The 20,623-nt window shown below is 42.2% G+C and overlaps 1 protein-coding gene across 1 annotated transcript in view; it reads right to left on the reverse strand.

Annotated features, from left to right (window-relative positions):
- TP53BP2 (tumor protein p53 binding protein 2) overlaps window positions 1–20,623 on the reverse strand; it is a gene marked incomplete in the record, with an annotated part of 1,836,298 nt that overhangs the window by 566,308 nt on the left and 1,249,367 nt on the right.

Below are 20,623 nucleotides of genomic sequence, written 5' to 3' on the forward strand. Positions count from 1 at the left end.
GCAAAACTGCAGTGCCAAAGCCAGCTCTGGATTTAGAGAAAATTGGCAAATGGTAATGCTTGGTGAAAGTATGTACAGAACTACAGGTAGCAACTTCTAGGATGTCCCTGGTAGGTATGCCTCTGAGAAAGGCTGTAGAGGTAGATGCAGCCCTGCTTGAGTGGGGTCTGATCCCCTGTGGGATACGTTTTCCATGGTGCTTATAGCAGAAGTGAATGCAATCGCCAATCCATTTGGAGATAGTTCTCTTTGAAATAGCCTTCCCCTCTGTCCCTGCAGCAAATGCCACCAGCAGTTGTTCAGATTTCCTTTGAAGTTTAGACCTGTCCAAGTAGAATCTAAGTTGTCTGTGCACATCTAAGGAGTGCAGTATCCATTTCCCTTTGTTCTGTGGATTAGGAAAGAAGGTAGGCAAATGAATGGACTGAATAAAGGCCACACTGGATACCACCTTTGGCATGAAAGAGGGGTTGGTCCTGAGGGACACCCTGTCCGCAGGAAAGATGATGAAAGGCTCCACTGCCATAAGGGCCTGTAATTCAGATACCTTTCTTGCTGAAGTGATGGCTAAAAGGAAAGCTGTTTTCCAAGAAAGGAATTTTAAATCTGCAGTAGCAGCTGGCTCGAAAGGAGGAAGGGTGAGTTTCGCCAGTACAAAGTTAAGGTCCCAGGCTGGAGTTGGAGCGCTCCTGGGTGGTCTTAGGTTTTTGGCCCCTCTGAGGAACTGCTTGAGTAGTGGAAGAGAGAAGAGGGGGAGGTTCTGTTTTATAATGAGCTGAAATGGCTGAGGCATGAATTTTTATTGAGGGAAAAGACAGGCCCTTGTGAAGCATCTCAGTTAAGTGTTGTAAAATCCGAGGTAAATTGAGCACTGCTGTGCTCATCCCTTACGACTGGTTCCATGCACAGAATCTTTTCCATTTTTCAGCGTAAGATCTTCTAGTACTAGGCCTCCTTGCCTCTAAAATGACATCCATCACTGGTTTACTGAGGGATGGCAAAGGAGAGCTTACGTAATTAGCCAGGCTGTCAGGTTCAGTGTTTGAAGCTGAGGGTGCAGAATCTAACTCTCCTGCTGAGACAGCAGGGTAGGAGTCTGAGGCAGGTGCCATGGGGTCAACAGTGACACACTGCGCAGGAGGGGGTGTACCAGTGTTGGCGTGGCCAGGCTGGTGCAATCAAAATCATCCTAGGTTTGTCTTGTTTGATCTTTAGTAGCACTTTGGAGAGCAGAGGCAGAGGAGGAAAGGCATAACCAGTTTTTCCAGCTGAAGGACAGAGCATCCACTTTCCAAGCTTGCCTGTGAGGAGTCCTTGCACAAAATTTTTCCAATTGATAGTTCTGGGGGGAGGCAAACAGGTCTATATCTTGGCTCCCCCATTTGCTTGTCAACATGTTGAAAATCCTTGGTTCCAGTTTCCACTCGTGTGGGTCCATGAAGGTTCTGCTTAGTCCATCTGCCAGTGTATTTAGTTTTCCTGGCAGGAATTGAGCTTGTAGATGTACCTGATAGCTCAAGGCTGTGTTCCACAATGCCATGGCTAGTCTGCAGAGGGGGTAAGAATGTGTACCCCCCTGCTTGTTTATGTACCACATAACAGTGGTGTTGTCCGTCTTTACCATTAATTGTCCTGGAAGAATGTGGTCCTTGAAGGCTATTAGAGCATTCTGTACAGCTAACATTTCTTTATGACTGATGTGAAGGTGCATTTGAATTGGGCTCCATTTGCCCTGAATGCACTTCCCTGCAGGTGCCCCCCCCCCATGCATAGTCTGATGTGTCTGTTAGGGTTTGGGCGGCAGGGGGTAGTGTGAATGGTAGTCCCTTGTTTTGGTGGCAGGCCTCTGCCCACCAAAGGAACTCTAGGCTTAGACAAGGAAGGATAGGAATCATTGCTTCTAGATCCTGAGAATGTTGACACCACAGGCTTTTTAGATACCATTGTAATTTCCTCATATCCAGTCTTGCATATGGAATTAGAAAAATGCAGGAGGCCATGAACCCCAAGGCTTGTGGTATTTGCCTTGCAGATAGCAGGGTTTTTGTGACCACTTGTTTGAAGTAGGTTGTGAAGTGAATTTGTTTCTCTGGTGTGAGGAAAGCCATCTGTGAAGTTGTATTCAAGCTTGCACCCAGGAATATAATTTGACAGGGTACCAGGTGTGATTTCTTTTTGTTTATGGTGTACCCCAGACAAGTTAGCACCCTCTGTACAAGAGTCAGACGATTCAAAAGTATGTCCTGGTTTTCTGCCTGAATTAGACAATCGTCCAGGTATTGGTATATTTAAATATTTCTTTGCCTGCAAAATGCAATGACTGGAGCTAGGCACTTTGTGAATACCCTGGGCACAGCAGATAAACCAAAGGGCAGTGCAGAGAACTGATAGTCCGTGTAGACTGCTTTGAAGTATGGTATCTTCTGCAAGATTCCGATTGGGATGTGCAGGTATGCTTCCTTTAAATTTAGTGCTGCCAACCAGGCATCTTTGCTTAGCATAGGAAGCAACTGGTGAAGATTCAGCATCTTGAATTTTGGAATCACCAAAAAGGTGTTTAGAGTAGGCAGGTCCAGGATAGGACACAATGAATTGTCTTTTCTGGGTACCAGGAAAAATCTTTTGTAGAAACCTTGTCCCTTTTTCTCTTCTGGTACCAACTGAATAGCCCCTATGCTTACGAGAGAGTACTTGCTTTTGGGCCTCTTCCCACTGCTTTGGCAGTAGATCCAGCCAACCACTTGGAGTTCATAGGTTGGTACTAAGCTATCAGCCCTAGGGCCTATACAAGCCTAGCCATAACAATTCCCTGGCTATTTCTTCCCACATTATTTACTTTCCTGGACCCCTGTCTAGCAGGGCGACTGACGTGATCCCTGGGGTGAATTTCCTTTCTCCCATCCAATCATCAAGGTTCCTCTTGAAGAGGTCCAAAGAGGCACTCTGCTTGACATGTATGGGCAATCTATTCCAGAGTCTGGGGAGTCTCTGGGTCAGGAACCTATCCCTCCAGCATGTTTTGTTTATTGTGATGACAAGGTTTAGATCCCTGGAGTGTGTAGCTCTGAGGGATTGGGATTTCTTTAAGTGCAGCATGTCCAACAGCTCTGGGTTTGACATGGCCTTGTATGTTAAGCAGAGATTGCCTCTGAGTAGACGATATGCGACAGAGTATAGCTGGAGTCTTTTAAGGCGGTCAGCGTAGGGCATTTACTTTAGGCCTGTGATTTTTTCAGTGAGGTATTTCTGAGGCCTTTCCAGTTGTTGCAGATGTCTTGAGAGGTACATACCAAATGGGGCGTTGTATTCTATAATGGGTCTAATGAGAGATGAGTACAGGGGGACAATGACCTCCATTTTTCTGGATGAAAAGCCCTTCGTGATGAGGTGTGCCACATAGAAGGATTTCCTGACTGTTGTGGCGATGTGGTTATTGAAGGTGAGACCACTGTCCACCTGTGTCCCTAAGTCTCTTATCACACTTTCTGTGTTTAGTGTACTGCCACCTATATGGTAATTCATGGATACACGTTTTTACCCAAAGGGGATAACAATACATTTCTTGGCATTGAGCTTGAGCCCATGGCTCTGGCACCAAGCATCTGTTTCTGTAAGGCCCTTTTGTAGAGTATCCACATCATTTGGGGATTCAATAATGGCTCCCCGTTTGCAGTCATCTGCAAACTTTGTTAGCCAGAGTCCCTTAGTGTTGACCTGTACTTCAGAGAAGTAGATGCCAAACAAGAGCGGCCCCAGGACTGAACCCTGAGGTACTCCACTTGTCTGGAGCTGGATTTGGAGTCGGCTACTTTTACAGTGTGGGTTCTATCGGTAAGCCATTTAGCAATCCATTGGGTGACATATGGATTAATGCCCAACTTAGTAAGTTTATCTATGATTCCAGAGTGGGGGATGGTGTCAAAGGCCTTGGCAAGGTCTAGATAGGCTGTGTGGACCACCATACCCTTGTCCATGGCTCTGGAGACTGATTCAAAGAAGTCAATCAGGTTCAGGAGACAAGATCGGCCCTTCACAAACCCAAACTGGGTGGGGTCCAGTGTTTGAAGGTTGCCAATATCTTTGTTTATAAGTTCCATGATAATACGCTCCATGGCCTTGCAGATAAGGCTTGTCAGAATGATGGGACGGTAGTTTCTGGGATCCAAGGTAGATCCCCCCTTGTGGATTGGGATAACTATAGCTCTGTGCCACTCAGTGGGCATGAAACCTGAGGTGAAGCTATGATTAAACATGACACTTAGGTGAGGTGCCAGTTCATATTGTAGTTCATGTAGTACACAGCCCGGGATGTCATCTGGTCCCATGGATGCTGTATTCTTGGCTTTAGAGAGTGCGTTTTGTATCTGTGTGGCCGTTATTACTGGAATTTGGCAATCTTCCGGTATTGAGATGGGCCATTTAGGGGGTGAGAGGGGGGTGACGGCACTGAATCGATCTGCCAGGATATTGGCAATATCCTTCGGATCAGTATATTTAATGCCATTCTGTTTTAGCTCAGAGCAGATCTGAGCATTGCCATTTAGATTCTTGACATAGTTATAGAATGCTTTGTGGTTGTCTTTGGAATCTTTGGCAATTTTATTTTTGTAACTAGCTTTGGAGGATTTTATGAGGCATCTCAGTTTCTTACTGAGGCTAGTAAGGGAGTTTTTTGCATCCTGGGATTTTCCTCTTTTCTGCAAAAGTTTCTTCCTTTTGTTGTAAAGTTTGTTTATGGCAGGGGACCACCAGATTGGCTTCCTTTTTTTGGATGAGAGCATTTTGGTTCTATTTGGGATGGCACTATTCATGCATGAGTGGATGTGCTCTTACAGTGCCTTAGTGTAGGATTCAGCAGTTGAACTTTCAGTTCCCATCTGCATGGGTGTCATGAAGTTTGTCACTTCTGACTTGAGTAGCATGAAGTTGGCTTTGGAGAAGTTTTTTATGGTGGTTTCTTTACTGGGGGGTGGAGGTGGGATGTGGATGTTAAGGGTGATTAGCTTATGGTCAGACCTAACTAATGAGGGGGTGACCATAGGTATGGAACATTGATTTCCCATGTTGGTAATGACCAGGTCTAGGATATTGGAGCCCCTGGTGGGACTATGGATTAGTTGATCCAGGGCATTGGAATTTATGAATTCCAAGAACCGTTGCGCAAAGGTGTTGGGACATGAGTAGTTTTCCCAGTTAATGGCAGGGTAGTTAAAATCACACAGTATTAGGGTGCTTGGTTCTATCTTAATATTTTCCAATATGTTTAGAAAGGTGTAGTGAGAATCTTGGGGTATGGTGGGGGATCTGTAGCAAGCTACAATTTGGATTGCAGTCTTACCTAGTGTTAGTTGCACTTGGAGAATTTCAGACACATTGTGTTAGCCAACTAGCCTGGTGTTGTGAATATCCTTGGTGAATATTGACGCTCCTCCACCTTTAGTGTTTCAGGTCCTGGTTTGGTGGCCGAAAAGTGTGGTAAGAGTTGTAACCTGGTATTGCAGGGGTGCTCTATGGAGCCTTGAACCAGGTCTCAGTTACTGCACAGACATCTATGTTCTCCATTTTTAGGAGTGCCTCGAGAGAGTGCATTTTGAGGTTTAGACTTCTAGCATTAAGTAGCATTACCTTCAGATTTTGCATGCTTGTACCTGTTACAGTGGTGGTTTTGTCCTTTGAAGTTTGCCTAAAAAAGGCACTATAGGGGTGGCAAGAGCCTTAGCCAGTAACCTGAATCCCAGGGGTGACAGGTGCAGACCATCTCTGGCAAAGCATCGTGGTCTGTCAATCATGTCATCCCAGGCAGACAGATACTGGATCCCCTTTGAATGACACCATAAGCTTAGCCAATTGTTGAAGTCAAGTCAAGAGTTGGTGACGTGTGGAAGTGAAATCTGTATCCTTGGGACACTATATTAAAAACCCATTTGTCCTGGGTAATGAGTCCCCAGTTCTTTGCATGAAGTGCAATCTCCCCCCCCCCCCAAAGGGGCAGTCAGTTGAGAAGTGCTTAGTTGAGAAGTGCTTGGAAGTTTTAAAAAGAAGTCCCTGAGACAGTTTACCACAGAGGGGAGTTTTATTACTCCCAAATTTGGAAGTGGAGGCCCCCCCACTCTTTAGTCCTGTGCATCCCCTGGGACTGAAGCCTGGGTTCTATGCTGAATCTGGGTTTGGACTGAAGGTCTGGAAGAGTCAGGAAAGGACCATTTCTTAGAAGGCCAATGCCTACTAAATCTTGGCGGTTGTACTTGTAAAAAGTCTTTAACAGTTTGCATAGATTTAGCTTTTTCCTCCATCTTTTTAAGAACTTCTTCTGCCTTGTTGCCAAACAGGTGGCCCTGATTTAAGGGAGCATCCAGTAATTTTGCTTTAACATGATCTGGCAAGGTTTGCTCCTTAAGCCAAGCATGCCTTCTAAGTACAGACCCAGTTACCGCAGCCCTGCAAGATGCCTCTAGTGAATGAAAACCACATTGAAATGTATGTTTACCAACTTGTTCAGCAGAATGTATACAATCCTGTAAATCCTTACTTTCAGCACAATTAGGAGTCAACACCATTTTCTGTTTAAGCAATCCAATAATATACAGCTGATACTTTAACATATGAAACTAGCAATTCAGGGCCCTAATGGCCAAAGTTGCAGAAGTGTATACCTTCTTACCCCATATATCCAGCTCCCTGGAATCTCTATCAGTGGGGGTAGGATTTCTGGCAGTAGTAGCTTTAATTCCCTTGGGTCCCTGTGAAATGGTTTCAGGATCCGCAGTAGGATTTTTGAAAAGGAACTTGTGAGAGTCACAAACCCTGTAACATCCATCAGGTTTTCTGGAAGCAGGAGGTAGAGTGTCAGGGGCCATGCTAGATTCCGAAAAGGCATCATCAACAATGTCCAGTACAGGAGGTATAGCTAAAGGCCTGTGCTGGGTCAGGAGTAAGAAATCCCTAAGCCTCTTTTTAGAATCAGAGAAATCCTGATTTTCCCAACGAAAAATCTCCCTGAGAGTATGCAAGGTTTCACCAAATGAGAAATCCTCTGGGGGGGAAGCAGAGGGAATAGAGTCCTCAGCATCAAAATTCTTATAGGTAGATAAGGGTAAATCCTGGTCATCAGAGGAAACAGAAATTTCATAATCCTGGTCAGAAGTATCATAAGCAAACTCAATCCTAGTTCTCTTAGAGGGGGAAGGTTGGCTTCCCCTGATTAAAGTAATAAGGTCTTCAGTCATTGTTATCATTTGTTCTTTAGGCATAGGAGGCCTGACCATGCGGTCTGGGCGTCAGTTTTCTAGGCATAGTTTGAGTTTTAGGCCTTGAAGAAGAAGATGGCGCCGGTTTAATATGCAAGTCAGTAGGCCTGAATACACCCTCAGCAGCCGGTGCCTGCACAGCGGCTCTGGACCCATCCAAGGTAGACACATCTGCAGGTTCCACAGTTGAAGCATCTCGCAGCATACCGGACTCCAAATGGGTCTCAGTAGAGGCCTGCGAATCTGAAGTAGCAGGTATCAGGGGCTGCGAAAGTGCCTCACTGAGTACCGGCGAACTGGGCGGCCTGTCTCTGTCTTTATCTTTGCGTTTCTTCGGAATGTCAGTAGTCGGATAGCTTACCGAAGACATATCTGGATAATTGAACCGAGCACCAAAAAATTTAAAAGTGCAAATATACTGACGGCGGATAGTTCGTGGTTTAAATACGGCAGAAAACAGACAGCGAGGTACGTCATTGGTCAGGGCCTAGGCAAGGAATACAGTACGAATGAAAATCTTTGAGGTATTTGCTTTCCACAAGAAATGCAATTATTTACTTTTACTGACATCGGTTTAGAGCAAGAAAAAGTTTCCCCAACGGGGTACTTAGCTTTTAGTTGAAGACTTCTGTTCTGAAACTCGAAAACAAAAATTTCAGGAGCCGGCCGACCGGCACTTACGAACTGCTTCTGCTTCAGACACCGCACGGCAAGAAAGACTGATGTAATGACGTCAGCTGCATGTTTTATACCCCTACGACCTGACGTCATGGAAGAAGAGACAGCAACCGATGCAGGACCTAAGACTTTGTTAATCAGGCTGACTGAGGGCTACCTGCAAGCAGATAACCCAAATGAAATGACTGCAACAGTGAAACACGAAGATCATCTGAGCAAAAGAGGAGACAAACATTTAGAAACTAGAGAAAAGGAACAGTTTGACCTGATTCATGAAAAACACTGATGTTCTGAAGTATCTATCCACTACAAAAAAAAAATTTGAAGGTAGCAAGGGAATACAAAGAGTAAAAAGGTCACACTGACAAACCAATTAGTATAAACTACAAGAAAAACCTAGCCAAGTTAAGAGTTTTCAATGTGTGATGCCTTTACATCTACAATACAGGCCCATGGGATAAAAGCAAATTACTCCTTATGGACATCGTGTTTCAGCTTTATGGCTTCTGAATGTCCATGACTTTTACTTTTTTTCTTTTTAAGTATTTGTGGACACATTCAAACCAATAAAGCCAAACTCCACTAGCTGTGGACATGCATGTTTCAGCCTTCTTATGACTTCATCAGCAGAGTATAAGTAGACTGTTTGGCTGTACTTTAGAAACACAGGGTTTTTACGCCCATCTAATGTCCATAACTATTAAGGTGTCAGCAAAATATCCCAACTAACATCCAAAACAAACAGCAAAAAGTCACACCTTCATTACAAGAGGTTTAAGGTATCACACAGTGAAAACTCTAGCTGGGCTGGATTTTTCTTGTAGTTTTTACTAAAAGGTAGCAAGGGACTGGAACCTAAGATGTAAGATATCTGGAGAAGTGGGCCTTGAGCTCAGGGGGATTATGGATAAAGAGGAATGCTTCTAGTAAGCTTAGAACGTTTTATAGGCCAAGTTGACCAAATACCTGCTGATCGTAGTCCAACAGGTGATGCAGATGAAATACTCAACTTCAGATCTTTGATTTCATGGTACTCTATCTTATCTGCATTCTTTGGCCATAGCTCTTAATGCCCTTGGCCACCTCCTTTCCTTTGGGCCAATAAAGGAAGCTGGCAAGTGAACAGCTGTTGGACCTCTTCAAAGACACAACAAAAGTCTAATATCCCAATACTGTTACATGCAGCTATATGCAGTACTCCCAAATGTTTAAATAAAGTGATTCCTTCCACCTTCATTTGGCTACTGTGCAACTTTAAGCAAGTGACTTAGCCAGACAGTGCTCTTGTGTAGCTCTTGAAAATGGACAGTTGTGTCCAGTGGCTTACCTGGTCAATAAATACATTTTAAAAAGTGAACTGTGTAAATGTTGAAACTTCCTCTTGAATACACACTGTCTTCTCAAATATACCCAGAATATGTTCCATACTTGGTAAAATATTGCAATTGCTTATATCATTACCTATTACATAAAAAAAAACAAGAAGTGACAATGTTTACAGTAATTTATAACCCTCAGCGAAAAGTACAGTTTTGTACCTACCATAAATGTAGATGTCCGATAGGTATGAATCTGCAGTCATAACATATGGTGTTGTCCTGCCTCAGGCAGCCCTTCGGTCGGCCGGATTCCAAAGTCTGGGTCTGGCCTCGGCTGATGTCGCACTTTCCCCGACGTCAGGGCGTCCGGGGTATAAAAGCATCAGCCGACGCCATTTTCCTCAGTTTTTCTTGCCCCAGATGCCAGGTGCCCTCTAGGAAGGCTAAATTTGGATAAATGCTGAAAAGTTCCAAACATTTGCAAATTATATACATGTATAAACAAACAAATACACCATAATAGATTCCCCCAGCTAGCTGAAAGAGGGGTAAGCACCCTAGGAATACCACAGAGGGGAAGGAGGGTGGGTAATCCTGACTGCAGATGCATACCTATCGGACATCTACATTTATGGTAGGTACAAAACTGTACTATGTCCTTCAAGGATGCATCTGCAGTCATAACATATGGGTAGAATACCATAGCCAATCTGGGGGAGGAGGTACTAAGAGGAGGATGGTGTAGTTAAGATACCCTGCAGTACTGCAGTTGCAAACCCTGCTCGGGATCTGGAGTATAAAGGTAGATTGTAATGCTTGGCAAATGTATGCACGGAGCTCCAAGTAGCAGCTTCTAAAATGTCCTTGGTAGCCACCCCTCGTAGGAAGGCTGTAGTGGTGGCTGTGGCCCTTGTGGAGTGAGGCCTGATATTTTCAGGAACTGTCTTTCCATGAAAGGAGTAACAAAAGCGAATGCAATTTCCTATCCATTTTGAAATTGTCTGTTTGGAAATTGCTCTTCCTTGCACCCCAGTTGCATATGCTACAAAAAGTTGGTCAGTTTTTCTGCTAGTTTTCGTTCTGTCCAAATAGTAGCGTAGTTGTCTGTGTATATCCAAGGTGTGCAAAAGTTTTTCCCCCTTGTTCTGTGGGTTAGGGAAGAACGTAGGCAAGTGAATAGCTTGGTTCAAGGATACCCTAGATACCACCTTTGGCATGAAAGTAGGGTTGGTTCTTAGTGACACTATCCTGGTGAAAAATAAGAAAAGGCTGCACTGCCATTAATGCCTGTAACTCAGATACTCTTCTTGAAGTGATTGCCAGAAGGAATGCAGTTTTCCAAGATAAAAACTGTAGGTCTGCTGATGCTGCTGGTTCAAAAGGAGGTAGTGTCAGTTTTTCCAGCACAAAATTGAGATCCCATGCAGGTAGAGGGGGTCTTCTTGGAGGTTTAACATTTTTGATCCCTCTCAAAAATTGTCTGAGAAGAGGGTGTGAGAAGATAGGTGGATCCATATTGTATTCTGCTGAAATTGCTGAAGCATGAATCTTAATGGAAGAATAAGACAGGCCATTGTGGAACAGTTCTGCTAAGTATTCTAGAATGTGTGCTAGGTTTGCCACCGTGACATCTGTGCCCTTTGATGTGCTCCAGATGAGAAATCTCTTCCATTTATCAGAGTATGTCTTCCTTGTGGAAGGTCTGCGAGCCTCCAGGATAATGTCCTTCACCCTCTGAGATAAAACAGTTTGGTTGGGTTTTAAGGAATTTTCCAGGCAGTTAGCTGCAATGTTTTCAAGTTGGGATGTAGGGTCTTGAAATTGTTCTGCGTTAGAAGAAGAGGCCGTAGGGGAAGAGGCCATAGGGGAAGAGGCCATGAATTTGCCTGAGACATGCTTCTCAATAGTGGGTACCAGTGTTGTCTTGGCCAGTCCGGAGCTATTAGTATCACTTTTGGTTGTTCCTCCCTGATCTTCAATAGAACCTTGTACATCAGTGGGAGAGGTGGAAAGGCATATACTGTTAGGGCATTCCAGCTGAAAGAGAGAGAGTCCACCCTCCATGCTTGTGGGTGGTATGTCCTTGAGCAGAATGTCTTAAGCTGGTGGTTGAATGTGGAGGCGAACAGATCTATCTCTGGCATTCCCCATGTCTTTGTTATGAGTTTGAAGATGTCTGGATGCAGCATCCACTCGTGTGCATCCATGGTAGTTCTGCTTAAGCTGTCTGCTAGTGTATTTTCTTTTCCTGGTACGAATTTGGCCTGTAGCTGGATATTGAGATTCAGGCATAGGTTCCACAGATTCATAGCCATCCGGCATAGAGGGTAGGAATGTGTGCCTCCCTGTTTGTTTATGTACCACATGACCGTGGTGTTGTCTGTCCTTATTAACAGATGTCCTTGCTGGAGGAAGGGTCTGAATGCCTCGACTGCATGCCTCACTGCCAGCATTTCCTTTTGGTTTATGTGTATGCTTAGCTGCCCTTGAGGCCATAGGCCTTGGATCAGTTTGTCCTCCATGTGTGCTCCCCATCCTCGGTCTGAGGCGTCGGTGGTGATGGTTTGCCTTGTTTTTAGTTTGTTGAAAGGCAACCCTCTGTTGGACTGGTAGGCCTGAGCCCACCACAGGAATTCCTTTTGAAGGCATGGAATGATTGGTATCATGGTTTCTAGACTGTGACTGTGTTGAGACCATACATTCCTTAGGTACCATTGTAATTTCCTCATATGCAACCTGGCATGTGGAACTAAAATTATGCAGGATGCCATGTAACCCAGGGCCTGCAGGACTTTCCTTGCAGTAAGCGGAGTTTGTCTTGTCAGATTCATTTAGTAATCTGGAAGTTGTCTTTGTTTTTCTTCTGTGAGAAAAGCCATCTGGGTGATTGTGTCCAGATCCGCACCCAAAAAGGTTATCCTTTGGGATGGTACTAGTCTTGACTTTTGGATGTTGACTGTGTATCCCAAGGTCTGTAGCAGGTGTATGGCATAGGCCAAGTCCTTTAACAATTTTTTCTTGTTGTCCGCTTGTATTAGGCAGTCGTCCAGGTATGGATAAATTTGAATTCCCTGAAGTCTGCAATGTGCAATTACTGATGCCAGGCATTTCGTGAATACTCTGCCGAGTAGATAAGCCAAAGGGCAATGCTGAGAATTGATAATGCTCTGATCCTGCAAGAAATCTGAGGTGTCTTCTGCAATCTGGTCGGATAGGGACGTGCAGGTATGCCTCCTTGAGATCTAGAGTCACCAGCCAAGACTCCTTGCCCAACATGGGAAGAAGTTGCTGTAGGGTCAGCATTTTGAATTTTGGCACAATGAGATAAGTGTTCAGTGCGGACAGGTCGAGAATAGGCCTCCATTGGTTTTCTTTTCTTGGTACAAGGAATAGTCTGGAGTAAAATCCTTGGCCTTGTTCTGTACATGGTACCCTTTCGATAGCTTTCATCTGAAGTAAATTGCTGATTTGTCTTAAAGCCTCTGCCTTCTGGTTTGGTGGAAGGTTTGGCATTCCGCTTCTTTTTGGCAAAGTGTGGAAGTGAAACCTGTATCCTTTGTCTATTATTTGCAGTGTCCATGTATCCTTTGTAATGCAATGCCAGTTTTTTGAGAATAAAGCCAGCTTTCCGCCCAAGGGTGCTTCCAGTTGATCCCTGGTAGGCGGAATCAGAGTCAAGTCATTGGGTCTGTCCTGTAGTAGTGGTTGTAGTTGTAGCTGTTGTACTTCTCCTCTGGTTGGCAGGCTGCCACTGACGGCCTCTGTAGGGGCCCTTCGATTGACCTCTGCCTCTAGGGCGTCTGTTCCTGCCTCTCTGTGCTCTGGAGGAGTCTGGAAAGGACCAATTCTTTGTAGGCCAGATTCTGCTGAACCTCGGAGGTTGAACTTGCAGGAAATCTTTAACTGTTTGCACAGATTTTGCTTTTTCTTCAACCTTCTTTAGAATCTCCTGTGCAGGGGAGCCAAATAAATTTTGTTTCTCCATTGGAGCATCGAGGAGTTTAGCCTTGACATGGTCTGGCAAAGATTGCTCCTTCAGCCAGGCATGCCTACGAATAACTGCCCCAGTCATAGCTGATCTAAATGAAGCCTCCAGTGCATCATAGCCACATTTTAAAAAATGATTACTAACCTGTTGTGAGTTGTGTACCAAATCCTGAAGGGATTTATGGTCTAAAGGTTCAGGAGAAGAAAGTTTCTTATTCAGCTGATCTAACAAAAAATCTTGGTACTGTATCATATGGAATTGACAGTTTAATGCCCTGGCAGAAAGAGTAGCAGAGGTATAAACCTTTTTTCCCCATCTCTCTAATGCACTAGACTCTCTTTCAGAGGGTAGGGGATTTTTGGCAGTAGCGGCTGCAACCCCTTTAGGGCCCTGAGAAATAGTTTCTGGGTCTGCAGCATGGGCTTTATACAGGTGGAAATGAGAATCCGGGACCCTGTAATATCTGTCAGGTTTGGCAGGGGCCGGAGGAAGAGATTCAGGTGCTGTACTGACATCATTGTACACATCATCAATTACAGTTAAACAGGAGGTATAGCTAAGGGCCTATGCTGAGGCAAATGCAAAAAAGTCCTTAATCTTTTTCTAGAATCAGACAAATCCTGACCTTGCCATTGAAAGTGCTCTCTCATGGAGTGTAAAGTCTCCCCAAAGGAAAATTCTTCAGGAGGGGAGGCCGAAAGGATAGAGTCCTCTGCATCTGAATCCTCATAAGGTGAGTAGGCCCCTTCCTGGTGGTCTGACAAATCAGATCCATCCGTGGAGTAATCTGAGGAGTGAGGTTCAGAGGGGGCAGTCCTGGGCCTTTTGTCTGGAGGAGGTTGGGAGGCCCTGTCTTGGTGAGGTTGGGAACCCCTAATTAAGGAGATAAGGTCCTCAGCAAGACTGAGGATCTGTGAACTAGAGGAAGGCCTCTGGGATGTAGATTTGGCAGGCAAAGCTTTTGAAACTTTGGCAGCTTTAGCCCTGGTGAAGGCCTTAATAGACATAGAAGCTGGGGGCCTAGCTGCCCCACGTGCAGGGGTAGTAATGTCCAAAGGTATGGTGTCGGACAATTCCTGAACACTAGCTTCGGTAGGGAGTTCTGAAGCCGACTCAGCCGGGGCCTCTCTGGCCTCGGTGGTCGGAAGTATGATTTCTGTAGTAGGAATTGCCAAGGACTCGGTTTCAGCCGAAACCGAGACACTCGCGGTAGGCCTAGCCGTGGTTTCAGCCGAAACCACGGGCCGCGAGTGTCGGTCCTTTTCCTTGCGTTTTTTGACCATATGCGAAGTTGGAGTCTCCGACGACATTTTATAAGCAAAAGCGACTCCAAAAAATTCCTCTGCAAACTCTGACCGACGTCTAAGAGTTCGTCGGTTGAAGGAGGCACAGGCTAAACAAGCTGATACGTCGTGGTCTGGGCCTAAGCAAGGAAGGCAGTAAGAATGGAAATCCTTATGAGGTATTTGTTTCCCACAAGTTAAACAATTATTTACTTTGTCTGACATCGGCTGAGGCAAGAAAAAGTCCCCAACGGGGTACTTAGCTTTTTTCAAAGTCTTCGGTAGCTGAAATCTCTGGATCTGACCGACCGGCACTTGCGAACAGCTTCTGCTTCGGGCACCGCGCGGCAAGAAATACTGAGGAAAATGGCGTCGGCTGATGCTTTTATACCCCGGACGCCCTGACGTCGGGGAAAGTGTGACATCAGCCGAGGCCAGACCCAGACTTTGGAATCCGGCCGACCGAAGGGCTGCCTGAGGCAGGACAACCCCATATGTTATGACTGCAGATGTATCCTTGAAGGACATAATTCAACTCCACTCACAATGACCTTCTTTGCAACATGGCCAGCCTTACTTTCTCACTCAAGATCCAAGTTTTGTCCATGGATGACCAGGCAAGCAGGCTCATCATGCCTTTACAAACATTTTCCCAAAAGCTTGCTCCAAACAAGTGTCAACATTGGACTCTCTCTCTCACTAATCAACTGCAACCTGTGAGAACTATTTTATCACCTCAGCACTCATTCTTCCTATTACTGATGCAGTATGTTCTATCAGGGCAAGTACCACAGTGTACACACAAAGTAGTGGTCAGAAGGCCATAAATAGCCTAACTACAAATTAAACGTCTCGTCTTCAAAATGTATGTCCACATCAGACAAACATTTCAACATCATAAGAATGAATACGTGCTGGGAGTTTGCTCCATAATACTGCTCTCTTATTAAAGAAATTATTTTTAGACCGACATTTTACCAAGGGGAATAAGAAACTTACTAGTACCATGTTTGAATGAAGGTTTCAATCCTGAAAGCTCACAAATCAGTAGATATTTACTTTCTGTACACAGCTCAAAAATCAAGTAATTCCTTTGCCTCCTTTATATCAATATGAATACCTTAACTTATCCGGGTAAGGTAAAAACTGAAAATAGTTTATCTTTTTATTAAATTTCTTCTGCATTTTTTCTAAAAATTAAATGTTTTTTTGGTTTTGTAGGACACTAAACTTGCAAAGCATATTCCATTTTTGATCTAATTAGGGAAATAACCACAGGCAAAAAAATGTGACATCTATTCACACAACTAAACAATTTTATACTATTCTGATGAATGTAGTTGACACAATGTTCAAACGATAAGACTGTTACCTTCAACCCCAGCCAATTTAATATGTTTGTTTCTCAGACAAGTAACAGTGGGGTGGACTATTGATTGTATTACAATCGCATGAGCAATGTGCATTTTCTGAGATTTATTTATTTATTTATTATTTATTTATTTTACATTTGTTAACCGGGCTGGTCTAACTGGATACATATCCGTTTTCAGTAGAGGCCCGAGGAGAAAAGCTCCAATACACAATAGAAGTACATATTTAAATTGCAAGATTCAAAGTATTGTTACAACAAGAGAATACAGCTTACATATGCAGGAATGAAAATTTACATAGATGTTATATAAGACTAAAGGACAGACAGGAAATTATACACAGAACATTGATCTACTGTCATATTACTCCCTGGGGATATGCTAGTCCAGAAGTGTCCCCTAGGACTTCTTTATGACTTTTAAACAAAAATAAAACTCTTACCTGTTAGTTCCTCTAACAGTACACCTGTAACTGGACTTGTGATTATGACAAAAGCTTGTGTACTTTGTTTTACCAATACTGAACTGCATTTTACTTTCAAGAATTCAAAGACAGAAATAATCTAAGTCTGTTGGCAATTTTTATAAGAACTATTTACTATGATTCAGGAAAACCAAAAGGTGAGGCAAACCGACCCAGATAAAACAAACTTCAAGAGAATTTATTACGTAAGCGCTTTCAGAAACACAGTTAATACTTTTCCTTCTTCGGACAAAATAAAATGGGAACACATTTCTTATTTAAAGGAACCCTAGAAAAATCACTGGCCAAGGTATGATAGGATCATCTGAGTTTAATACTAGACCATGTGGTGGATGCAGGCAGTGCAGACACATAGATCCTTGTATGAGTTTTGTACATCCCACTACCCACTATGAGTTTGATCTGCACACTGGGACTGACTGTGGGAGTACCAATGTTGTATATTTGGCTAGATGCACCATGTGCCCCTCGTTCTATATAGGTAAAACCAATAGGACATTGAGGGAGCGGATTAGGGAACATTTATATCATGTTCGAATTGGTTCCCCTAATAATGCTTTAGCCAAGCATGTTCATGTTTATGGCAACATGCACACATTTTTGTTTTGTGTACTTCAAGTGTGTTATAAGAACATCAGAGGTGGTGACCTTGTGAACTTCACTTTAGAAAACGAGCTGAAATGGATCGTCAGGTGTAGAGCTGATAGACCACCTGGACTTAATGATAAAGTACAGATTAAGCCAGTATTGAAAAAAAGAAGATTATGTAGACCTAAACATTGAGTTGAGATTTCAACTATTAGTTTTAGGGTGCTGATGGTATTTTTTCATGAACCATTAACATATATGTTCTTGTTTTTGCTCTGGCCTATTTACGTATACCTTTTAATTTTTTTCTCATCTTGTATCTTCTATGATCAAGGGTGGTAGGCTTAATATGCAGGGTTTGGGATTATGTTTGTATCATGTTTTCTTAAAATTATTTGTCATACTTAAACATTGTTAGTTTTTATACTAATTCTTTAGTTTTATAGTAGTTTAGGTGTAGTGTTGGTGTTTCACCATACTTTAGTGCTTCTGTCATTTCCCTAGGCTAGTAACGGTGAACGAGTTCCACCTTTATTGTACTTGAACCGGTAGATTCACCGATAAAGTGCAGTGTATTTATGGTAAATAATTTTTAGTTATATGGGTAGATAGATGGATAGGTGCATGACCTAGAGGCGTAGCACCTAATATTAACTTAGTATATTATCCCGTTAGGTATCCTGTTAGGTACGTAAGTCATGCACAGTTCTTATCTTTTTGGACTCTGTTAGGTTAGCTTGTGAGTCCTGTTGCTTTAACATCATTAGCGTGCATGTACGCTTATCATACCGAGTTTTGGATGACGTCAGACGCCCGGCTAGTGACGAGCGTTCTGATGTGGAATTCTTGGAGATGTAGCACTTTCAGTGCGAACATGTAGTTTTGTTTCTAAATAGTTTGGGTTCCATCTATATATTGGAATTTCACAATTTTGGGACATTTTATTTATCTCTATGTGAGGTTTTATTGCACAATGTGGATTATTTGATTGACATCGTAACAGGTGAAATTTCTATGGGTATATGATCAGCGTTTGATCGCTCGTATAGGCTGTCATGAGTTTTAATTTTTGCAAGGTAAATATGTTTTACTAACCGACCCGTTATCATTTTTACTGGTCGTGTGCTTGTAAGGTTCTGTATAAATGATGTATGTTCATTTATTTTTGTGTATGATTGTTGAAGCTTCAGCTTTTGAGATGCTTTTAGAATGTATTCTAGTGTCATTAGTTACAGTTAGCCCACTATTGTTGTCATTGGTTAATGTCTGACCAATCTTGTGAGTGTTGAGGGTTTTTAAACTTGTATGTATCATTTGGTTAATGTAAAGTCTGAAGAAGCCTACGGGTGAAAGCGCTAACTACAATAAATTGCAACCATTTCTTTTACTTCGTTGACTGGATATTTTCTTGGATTAATTATTTTTTGTTACGAGTGGAATTGCCATCAGGGGACCACACTTGGTTTATATGACTGTTTTATTACTAATTAGCATCTTAATTGGCAACAATCCTCCATGCTAATTGTAAAATAATTTTAAAGCAATAACCACCACCAAAAAGTTTTCTGCTAAAACCAGAATGTCACAATAAAAAAGGCAACTCAGTTAAAAAATACAAAAAATGTTTTACAATAGGAATAACCTCCAATACAAAACCACTATGCCTTTTAGACATCAAAACAATACATTTTTGATGTAAAAACTAAATTATCAAAGTTTAAAAGTAAATTAATAAATAACTAGAATTTCAATTCCCAACACAAATGCCTATCTTTTAAGTGATAAAAGTTTAAGTAGACACTTGATGGAAATGGTCTCATTGAGACCTGGAGGGATGTGTGAGGCTGTCCTAATCTGCCATTTTAATTCTTCTAGTTCGAGGTTTAATTGCAAAGGGCCACCTCTTTCGTCGGTTCTAACCTGATGTAACACTGAAAATTTGAAAGAATGCTCTGGAAAAACACCTACATGCCTGGCTAAAGCATTATTTTGATCGTTCTTCTCTATGGCGTAAAGGTGTTCATAAATACGTTTTCTCAGCTTTCTTTCCGTTTTTCCAATGTAGAATGAATTACAGTTCTGACAACAGGCACAACAGACTACACGTTCAGAGTCACATGAATAGAACATTTGAATTGTATAACAAACGTCTCTTAATACTATTTGCTTTTCTAAATTAAGAAACCTACATTGCTTACATCTGCCACATTTGGCCATTCCTTTCCTCTTATTACTGTTACCAGTATTTGAATATTGCAGTAATGTTTTCAAATTTTTACCTCGCCTAAAGGTAATACTGGGTCTGTCCCCTAAAATTTTGTGTAAAGAAGAGTCCTCCTGGATAACTGCCCAATTTTTATACAAAGTGTCCCTTTATAAAAGGGACATCAATGTTAAAAGTACAAAAAAATCTTGTTGTTTGGTCAGGATCTTTCATCATATAATGATTATCATTGTTAACAAACTTAACATTGTCATCATTACTTCTAGTCAGAATATCTTCTTCTTGTCTAACTAAAAGTGGAAATAAGAAATGTGTTCCCATTTTATTTTGTCTGAAGAAGGAAAAGTATTAACTGTGTTTCTGAAAGCGCTTACGTAATAAATTCTCTTGAAGTTTGTTTTATCTGGTTCTGTTTGCCTCACCTTTTGGTTTTCCTAGTTCGTTGCTGCTTGGTTGTCTCGATTTACTATGATTCAGTTTAATTCATCTACAGAACAACGCTGTGTCTTTAAAAGTGATATCAGCTAAATATAAATTACATAAATGTGGTCTCAAGACTAACCCCGTAAGGAACCCCACTCTTCCAGATGACACCAGTCTAAGCAGTGAATACACAGTTCTAAAGCCCACTACGTATTAGACAACCACATTCACATTTATTTCAACACAGTTCCATTAACACCAAGTGATGCTAACTTGCAGAGCAAACAATTATGGTCCAGCACGTTAAATGCTTGAGAAAAAAAAATTGAAACCTATGAAATCGGCTTACATGACACCGCTATAAAATCAGATATTACAAATAGTAGTTGATTTGCTAAGACTGAATGCAAATTGATAAAATATTGCAGAATTTTAGTTTTTGTAAGCAGTTTTCAAAACTACTTTCTCCAATTATCTTACAACAACAAGATAGAGACTAATTGGTCTGTAGTTCACTAAATCAGATGTACTGCCACTGTTTATCACAGTGTCTAATCAAATATTAAAACAATTATTTTTAGTTAATTTTATGACCAGCTTATGATTAATAGCAATGCATGTTATTTTTATCCTGATTTTTTACATCTCCTTGTTTAACAATGTTGGCACTGCTACTGAAAGTCACACTGAAATTAAACATATCTGCTTATTTCTGGATCTCATCCTAATTCAAAGTACCCATAAATAACTCAGCATTATCATCAAGAGAATAACAAATCCCATTATTAAAAAATATCAAATTCCTACATGCCTGCCTTGGCCTCCCTCTTTGAATACAGTTCATCTAACTGGTTCTTCTTTTCAAAAAAGTTCTTACATTTTCACACCTCCTGCAAACACTGCTTTTCCATTTGTCTATGGTTTCTATAAACTTAGAACTACTCTTGTTGTAATATCTGCTTCAACTATCTGAAGATTACCATCTACAAACTCAAGGAAGCTGCTTAACTACCACA

This window comes from Protopterus annectens, chromosome 1.part2 (genome assembly GCF_019279795.1).
Source record: "Protopterus annectens isolate FY-2018-M chromosome 1.part2, PAN1.0, whole genome shotgun sequence".
NCBI lineage: Eukaryota > Metazoa > Chordata > Ceratodontiformes > Protopteridae > Protopterus > Protopterus annectens.